This window comes from Lactuca saligna, chromosome 6, assembly GCF_052625555.1.
Source record: "Lactuca saligna cultivar CGN05327 chromosome 6, ASM5262555v1, whole genome shotgun sequence".
NCBI classification, from domain to species: domain Eukaryota; kingdom Viridiplantae; phylum Streptophyta; class Magnoliopsida; order Asterales; family Asteraceae; genus Lactuca; species Lactuca saligna.
In genome coordinates, this window is record NC_136422.1 from 34086657 (window position 1) to 34095459 (window position 8803).

General features: G+C 34.2%; 1 pseudogene; it reads left to right on the forward strand.

The window, feature by feature from the left end:
• Nucleotides 1-2031: 2031 nt before the first annotated feature.
• Nucleotides 2032-3976, forward strand: LOC145003343 (cation/calcium exchanger 1 pseudogene; annotated as a pseudogene).
• Nucleotides 3977-8803: the final 4827 nt, after the last annotated feature.

Genomic DNA, 8803 nt, shown 5'->3' on the forward strand with positions numbered 1-8803 from the left:
CTGTGGGCTTTTGGGTTGGATCTTATCATGGGCCGTGAGGGTTGGGCCTGAATCTTTGGGCCTATGAATTAGAGACTATGAGCAAAGAAATATTATAATTTTGCCTTGGGCCCTTGTGTTGGGCTTGCCATTTAGTTTTGAGTGTGGGCCTCGGGTGAGCCCATTTATTATTAGGCCTTGGTGGGCCCAATGAGTTTTAGGCTTTTAATGGGCTGGTTAGTGGTCTTCCTTTAGACCTAATGAGTGAGAGTGTGGACTTAGTTTCTAAATGGGTTAATTGTGGTTTTGGCTTAGAGTTAGAGGTCGATGCGTAGCAACAATGTTATAGGGGCTGTTCATCATCCGATGTGAGTCTTCTCACTATACTTACCTTGAGTGGTAATTTTCATGTGTGACCAGAGGGTCTTATGTGCATGAGCCGTGTAATGAGATATCATGCTATTTGCTTGTGTTATGCTTTCTGTGTATTATATTGAGATGCCGAGTTGAAGGACCGGAGGGTCCATCTGAGTTGTGGGACCGGAGGGTCCCACTAAGACACATCGACCAGAGAGTCTTATTGAGTTATAGCCTCGAGTGGCTAATGTGCTGTGTGTAGTATTTTGGGGAACTCACTAAGCTTTGTGTTTACCGTGTTATGTGTTATGTGTTTCAGGTTTTCTCAGAATCGAGTGAAGGCACCGGCTCGATTGTACACACCAGAGAAGGAGTTATGATTTGAGGATTCTGGATTATTATTATAAAAAACATAGAGTTGTGTTTTGTAAATAAATTTAAATGGAGTTTTTGTGAAACGTGATATGAGAATTATGTGATTTTTAAAAGAAAATTTTGTTTGAAAATTTACGGTGTTACAACCAAGTTTCAAATTAGACAGAAACTTGGAGTCAAGCAATTCAAATTGTGTGATGCATGAGAATCTTGGTCATTGGAAAATTATGAATAATTCATTAATCACATGTTTATGTGAGTCAAGTGAATGACTAATAGATCTAGTACATGTTGATATGGACTATTCAAATTACCACGAGGGATAACATAACGCCGCCTGAGGGCGGTGGTCATCCCGTTACCACAGTGCTAATGAGTGTCCACGCTGGAAATAACGGGCAAAACGGCCCCATACGCATCACTCTAAGGTTATGAGTGGGGTGTAGGGGTGGGCAGGGTATTTCATATTTTAGTGTCTTGGGGTGTACCTCATTGCATCACATGTGTGTTGGTGTGTGTTTCATTTCTTGGGTTAGTTATCTTTTTCAAATGTGTTTGCAATATTTGGCACTTTTTTAGTGTTCTTGGGGGGTTTCTTGTGTGGGTTGCCTTGTGGCGTGTGTTTCTTTGTAGGTTTTTTTTTGCTGTGCAGGTTCTTCTGCAAATTGGTGATGTCTCTATTGCTTCTTTTCTTGCTAGCCGGTGATTTCTTTGCAGTTAAGGTGCTTGGTTGGGTGTTTGCTTTTGTTTTAACAGATTATATGTGCTGTTGTTTGGCTTCCTCCTTTTGTTTGTCAAAATTTGCCCTCTTCTTTTGGGTTTGCCCCTTTTGCCTTTTAGTGGTTATTTATGTTGGTTTGGGGCTGGTGGTGCTTTGTGTTGCCTTTGGCTTGTGTATGGTTGGAGCCGGACCTTTTTCCCCTTCTTTTGGTTTGGTGTTTGTACTCGTGTTTTTGTGAACTTACAATCTTTTCAACTCATTCGACTTGTTAAAATAAATAAATAATTAAATATAGCTTTAATCGACGTGTTTCTAATAAATGATGGCACACAACTCCAAGTCTTTTTTTTTTTTTTCTTTATTATTAGAAATTTGTGCTTGATGAAGACATTCATTCAAAAGTCGTTTTCCATTAAACGTGCCAAGTTAAAACATACATTAAAAGGCATTATAATGTGCTACTTTTCGAGCTCGTCGACTTCAAACTCATCATAAAAGCGAATTTTGGCTTTTCCAAACACCAAAGTCCAAATATATACACTTGTTGGGTCTCGTATAGAAGTGATCATAATCATTTCCCTTATATTTATATAGTATCTTTTAAACACCACCATTGATTTTTGGTCAATAAATTCACCATTAATACGTGAAATCAGTTTGTGCCCATATCCTCGACCATAAAATCATAAATCCTCTCCAATAATTCAACTATCATTCTGCAAGTTAACCTTGAAATCATGCAGTTCTTCTATCTTCTTCATCACTGCCCCTACAACAACATTCCTCCATAATGGCGATTTCCTCCGTTTTCAAACTTACTCTCTTCCTTATCATCACCTCCACCGCAACCTCCACCGGCGACACCATAACCACCACTTGCACCGCCATCCACGAACAAATCTCCACCATCTCCAAATGCAATTATATAAAGACAAACCCCGGGTGTGACCCAAACGGATACATCAATTACCTACAAATCTTCTACTGTAATTTTTCACAGTTTCCTCAACTGGGTTTCATTTTGCTACTTCTATGGCTCGTTGTTCTGTTCTATATTTTAAGCAACACAGCGTCGGAATACTTCTGCCCTGCAGTCGAACACTTATCCAAAACGCTCAATCTCTCCCCTGCAATCGCCGGAACCACTTTGCTCCCATTAGGAAACGGGTCACCGGATGTTTTCTCTAGCATAATCGCCTTCACCGGAACCAGCGATGGCGGAGAGATCGGTCTTAACAGCATCTTAGGTGGGGGGATTTTCGTTTCCACCGTCGTCGTCGGAGTTATCAGCATATTAATCACATACCATCGGAAAGTCGTCATCCTTGATAGACCCAATTTCATCAGAGACGTTGTTTTTCTTCTACTCACACTCTCCAATCTCCTTGCAATCATCATCATCGGAAAAATCACCTTATGGGCGTCACTTCTTTTCGTTTCCACTTACATTATCTACATCTTACTCGTCTCCTACATGCATTTCAACACCATGAAAAAACAGAAAACAATACTTAATGCTGTTGATAAAGATCAGGACACACGAGTGCCATTATTGTGTTCTGTTGACGAAGAAAACGTTCTACATGCGACAGAAAGACATGTACCCTGTGAAGAACAAGCCGTATCCAACATGCAAAAAAGCTATATCGGCACATTTTTCTATGTAATTAACGTGCCATTTGACTTTCCCAGAAGGCTTACAATACCAATGATAACAAAAGAGAGATGGTCCAAGCCACTTCTTGTGATTTCAGCGACATTAGCACCATTAATGGTGGCTCTAATTTGGAACACACAAGAGGAAATACTGGGCTCAAATTCTTGCATGGTGATATACTTTGTTGCAGGGTTAACTGGGATAGTTTTAGGAACATGTACATTTGCATTCACAAGTAGTAGAAACCCACCAGAAAAGTGTTTGGTTCTTTGGTATGCACTAGGGTTCTTAATGAGTGTCACTTGGACATACATAACTGCTGATGAATTAGTCTCTTTGTTAGAATGCTTAGGGAACATAATAGGAATAAGCCCTTCAGTTATAGGACTCACTATTCTAGCTTGGGGGAACTCCATTGGTGATCTTACAGCTAATGTGGCTATGGCTATGTATGGTGGAGCAGATGGGACACAGATTGCCATGTCAGGGTGTTATGCTGGACCTTTGTTTAATGTTCTTATCGGTTTAGGGTTATCGTTTGTTCTTGTTACAAGGTCAAATTATCCTGCTTCGTATCTCATTCCAGAAGACCCTGATATGTGTGAAACTATCGGGTTTCTGATGATTGGGTTGCTTTGGGCTCTTGCGATTTTGCCAAAAAGAGAGATGCGACTTGATTATACACTCGGAGGTGGACTCTTGGTGATATACTTGTGTTTTTTGTCGATAAAGATGGCTAGGGCTCTTGGATTACTCGGTGTTTAATTATAAGTAATAATATATTGTAATCATTAGAGATTTTTATTTGTATTTTGTAGTTAAGTGTAATGCATAATCTAATGAATGAAATGTGAATACCGAAGGTTGTTTGTTGTATGCTTTTTGAATATATTTCGAGCAACTTTTTACCTATTTTTGACATTTTCCTTTTGAAGTTAACTACAGTTTTCTTTAGATATTTTGATCTAATTAACATATAATATTAATTAATATATTAAAATAGTATCACCTTCAGTATTTTACAATCTGAATTCGATTTTTGTTTGATACCACACTAGTATAAAATATGATAAGTCAAATGGGTAGGTGATCATGTGAGCTGAAGTTGGATAATGAATGCTACACGTTACATAAAGAGTGGTTGAAATTAAATTGTCCAACTCCATCAATACATGAGGTTTTATCTGGTGATTGTAGTATCTGATCAGTTAACCAAATGAGTTCATGAGTTTAAGTCCATTGTGACATATGCTTAGACAAAGTTCTTTGTAGAAAATTGACATAATCCATTTAAAAAGTAAAACTATTTATTAAGTTTTGAACTTAAAGCTCTTATTAAAATGTAGCATTAAAGGCTGAAAAAGCTGGCCGCAAGAAATATTCGAACCTAATGCCAAGTAATAGCATCAATTTGTTTGGTGATTGATTTATAGATCGCTGAAGATCGACGTCACCAATTTTGTCATCGTCAATGATACCAAAAAATTTATGTCGACGAAGGTTTTAATACAAGATAAGTTGCTGAGACCCACCATTAATAGGGTATGGGATTTATAAATATTCATGCCTTCATGAATTAATAGGATCTATGCTGAAAGTAGCCAACTGTTTTTACAGCATATATACTTGTTTAACATTCCCGTCTTGAACTTGTGTTATTTGTACAATAAATATTTTTTTAATATATTATAATTTAAAACATTGTATTATATAAGTTTATAATATATGAATTATTGTGTATAACAAAAAAAAATTAGTATCACTTCACGCTAACGCTGAAATAGATAAAATTTAGAATTCTAAAATTTTAATATTTGAGTTTAATAGTTAGATAATAAGTTTTTATTCATATATGTCTCTACCAAGTGAGGTTGCGGGATGTTGCCTTTATATATATATATATATATATATATATATATATATATATATATATATATATATATATATATATATATATATATATATATATATATATATATATATATATATATATATATATATATATATATATATATACCCTTAAGGGTATATAAGCTTAGGTACCCAAACTCACCATAATACGTCATTTTGTTTGATATATTTATTATAATGTTCTTCAACTTCAATCCTTAACTTGATTTACTTTCAAAATTTTCAAATTTTCATTATTATCTTCCTCTTACATCACATCTTTTTGACGAACATCAATTACGCTATATATATTATAGTTGAAAATGAAAATTATGTAAGAAGAAAATAAATGTGAAATTTATAAAAATCTTTGAATGAAATTAAGTTAGAAGTTGAATTATAAGAGCATTAGACAATTACAATGTATATAAATGATACAAAACGACGTAATATGATGAGTTTGGGTACCTAAGCTTATATACCCTTCAGAGTATATTCATTTTTCCCATATATATATATATATATATATATATATATATATATATATATATATATATATATATGGAAAATAAACAATTAGGGCAACACATGTTGGAACCAATGAAAGCATGACAACACATTATTTTGGAATAACTACATAAATAACTTCCATAGTAATTTGCTTATGAATAAAAAAATGAACACGTATCACTTGATCATTGGTTCCAGCATATGTTGTCTTAATTGTTCATTTTCCATTGAACCTACTTCTTTCTATATATATATATATATATATATATATATATATATATATATATATATATATATATATATATATATATATATATATATATATACACTCACAAAATGACGCCTTTCCATAAATAGATATCATTTTCAGATCAAACCAAACCGACCATCGAGTTTGAAAACCATTATGATTTTTGCACTCAAAACAAGTTTAAAAATTTCCTTCGCAACACATTTTCGTATATCATTAAAAATGATTTTCCATACCAAGAACAATTTTAAAAATTAAAAGGTAATATAAAAAAAAGCTTTTATTGAGTGAGGTTACGAGACTTTTTTTTTTTGTACGAGGTCTTGTTATAACTTTATGTACACCGATATATATATATAAAAGCTTTTATTGAGTGAGGTTACGAGATGTTTTTTTTTTTTTTTTTTTTTTTTTTTTTTTTTTTTTTTTGTATGAGGTCTATACATAATCACAAAGCGATCACTTTCCATTAATAAATATCATTTCCAGATCAAACCAAATTGACAATGGAGTTTTAAAACCATATATTATGATTTTGCGCTTAAGCTATATATAGCATACTAGCTGATAGCTGAAAAGTTAGTTGTTATATGAAAAATTAGCTAGTAGCTGAAAATATAACTGATAAAAAATGATATTTGGTAGAATTAGCTGATAAGCTAGCTGAAATATATAAAATTAAATAAATAGACATTCAAAAGAATATGTTTTTTATAATTAGTTAAGGGTATATTTGGAAACATTTTAAAAAGCTCCTAAAAAGCTAGTCTAAGTAGCTTTTTAAAATGCTAGCTTATAAGCTACTTTTTGACTTGCCAAACATGACAACTTAGAAAAGCTCGAAAAATAAGCTAGCTTATCAGCTAGTTGTGGCGTGGCAAACACAACCTTAATTACTGTCCCCCCCACCTTAAACTTATACGATTTTCACAAGCCAAAAACAAGTTTAAAAATTTCCTTCGCATCTCATTTTTGCATTTTGTTATAAATGATTTTCCATACTAAGAACAACTTTGAAAATTGAAAAGTAATATATAGAAAGTTTTTATTCAAATGGTTAACAATAAGATCTTCTTCTTTAAGTTCAAAAGTCATAATGTAACATCCCGATTTCTAGGAATGAGATCTTAGGGATTTTCATGCAATTAAGGAAGCCTACTTGACGAGTTGGAGGCCACAACTCTTCGTGTAGAAGCTAGTCAGCCCGTGTAAAATTTAAAACCTACTCGACGAGTTAGAGGACCGAACTCGACGATTTAAAGCTTGATATGAAAACCCTAATTTTAGGGTTTGCATCCTATTTAAAGGACCTTAAGTCCTCTTTCCAGCCTTCTTACCACCTTTTTACGTCCAGAAAGAAACCCTAATCAAGCTAACTCTTATTTTGACAGCATGTGAGGCTAAAAGTGTGTTTTTGGTGCAATTCTTGAAGAGGCTTGAAGATTTAGAGGCTTGGAATGTAACGCTCGCAGATTCGGGCTAGTCAATTTAGAGACAATAAGCATAAAAAATGATTTATTGATCGAATATTATTTAGAAAGAGTAATCTTAACCAAGCAGTAATATATGTTACAGGGGTTCTGTACATATAAAAAACGCCAAAATCCGAGTTATAACGAAGAAGTTATGACTCGTCAAAGTTTTGCGGTAAAACTGGCACGACACCGGGAGATGTAAATAGTGAATTTACGATAGAGGAATTTTTGGATTTAGTAATCTAAACAAAAGTTCTAGTATACGTTAAACCGAGAGCGTGCATAAAAAGAACGCCAAAGTCTGACTTCATATGAGGAAGTTATGAATTTTCTAAGATTTGGCATAGCAATGCATGACCCGAAACTCGAATTTTAGATCGAGGGGTTTTTGGCCTATGCGACCTAAATGAGAGTTGTAGATCTCATTAATATGAAGTCAACGATAAAAAGACAGACGAAAACGGAGTGTGTATGAAAGAGTTACGGATTTTTCGCGGTCATTTAATAGTATAATCTCCTCCTACTATTAAATTTAAGATTGGTCAAGAATTAGCCGATAGAGTCAAAAATGAAAGTTGTAGATCTTATTTTTACCTACACGTGGATATAAAGAACGTAAAAAACGGAGCTCGTATGAGAAAGTTACGGATTTTAGAAGTCGGAAGTGTGTTGTGCCAAAATGGATGACGTGACACAATCTTGGTCATTGCTTTCTCCCCAAGTCTTGCCACCAGATGGTGACATGTGACATCAAGTTCAACCATATTTCACCCTATAAAACGAACCTCTTGCACCCTCATTTTCTTCATACCTTTTCCATTCTTTCTTCTCTTTATACTTTCTCTAAACCTCCCAAAACTCCCCTAGTGCTAGAAGAAAATCCTGGAGTGCTCGACGACTCCGAGAAGAAGAGCTTTCGGCTCGGAAGTTCTACCCCTGTAGAGCCCGGCTTCTAGCCAAACCCCCTCGTAGGTAAGATACACCTATGCTATTTTAAATATAGTTTTTATTTAAATATAGTAATGTTATTAGGACCTTATAATAAATATTTGGGCTATTATTATGAGTTATATAAGTGTCGTTATAATATCTTTTTAACCACTCGCGGTACGGAGAATCTGGTTTGGAGGGCCACTTGGGTTGCTCGATTTCAGAAGTGCTATATGCGAAAATGATTCTGCCCTCCGGTGTTCCATGTTTGACCCCTATCTGTACATAGTGGGTGAAAAGTATTGTGTTAACGCTTATATAATAGTAATAATAGTTAGACTATTAATTAGTCTCGTCGAGCATTAGACTAAACTCTAGTGGTAATGATACTAGGTTCTGTCAAAGGAGTTGTTTAAAGTAAACGAAGTGTCGTTCGAGTACTGAGTCACCACCTTATCAAGTTAGTGCATAGTCCATTTCATTAACATGATTTTAATACAAGTATTAATTAAAGTATTAAATATATGTTAAAGAGTTAGATATTTGTTAAAGAATTTATGTGTGAGTGCATAGTCCATTTCATGAACATGATTTTAATACAAGTATTAATTATAGCATTAAATATATGTTAAAGAGTTAAATATTTTTTAAAGAGTTTA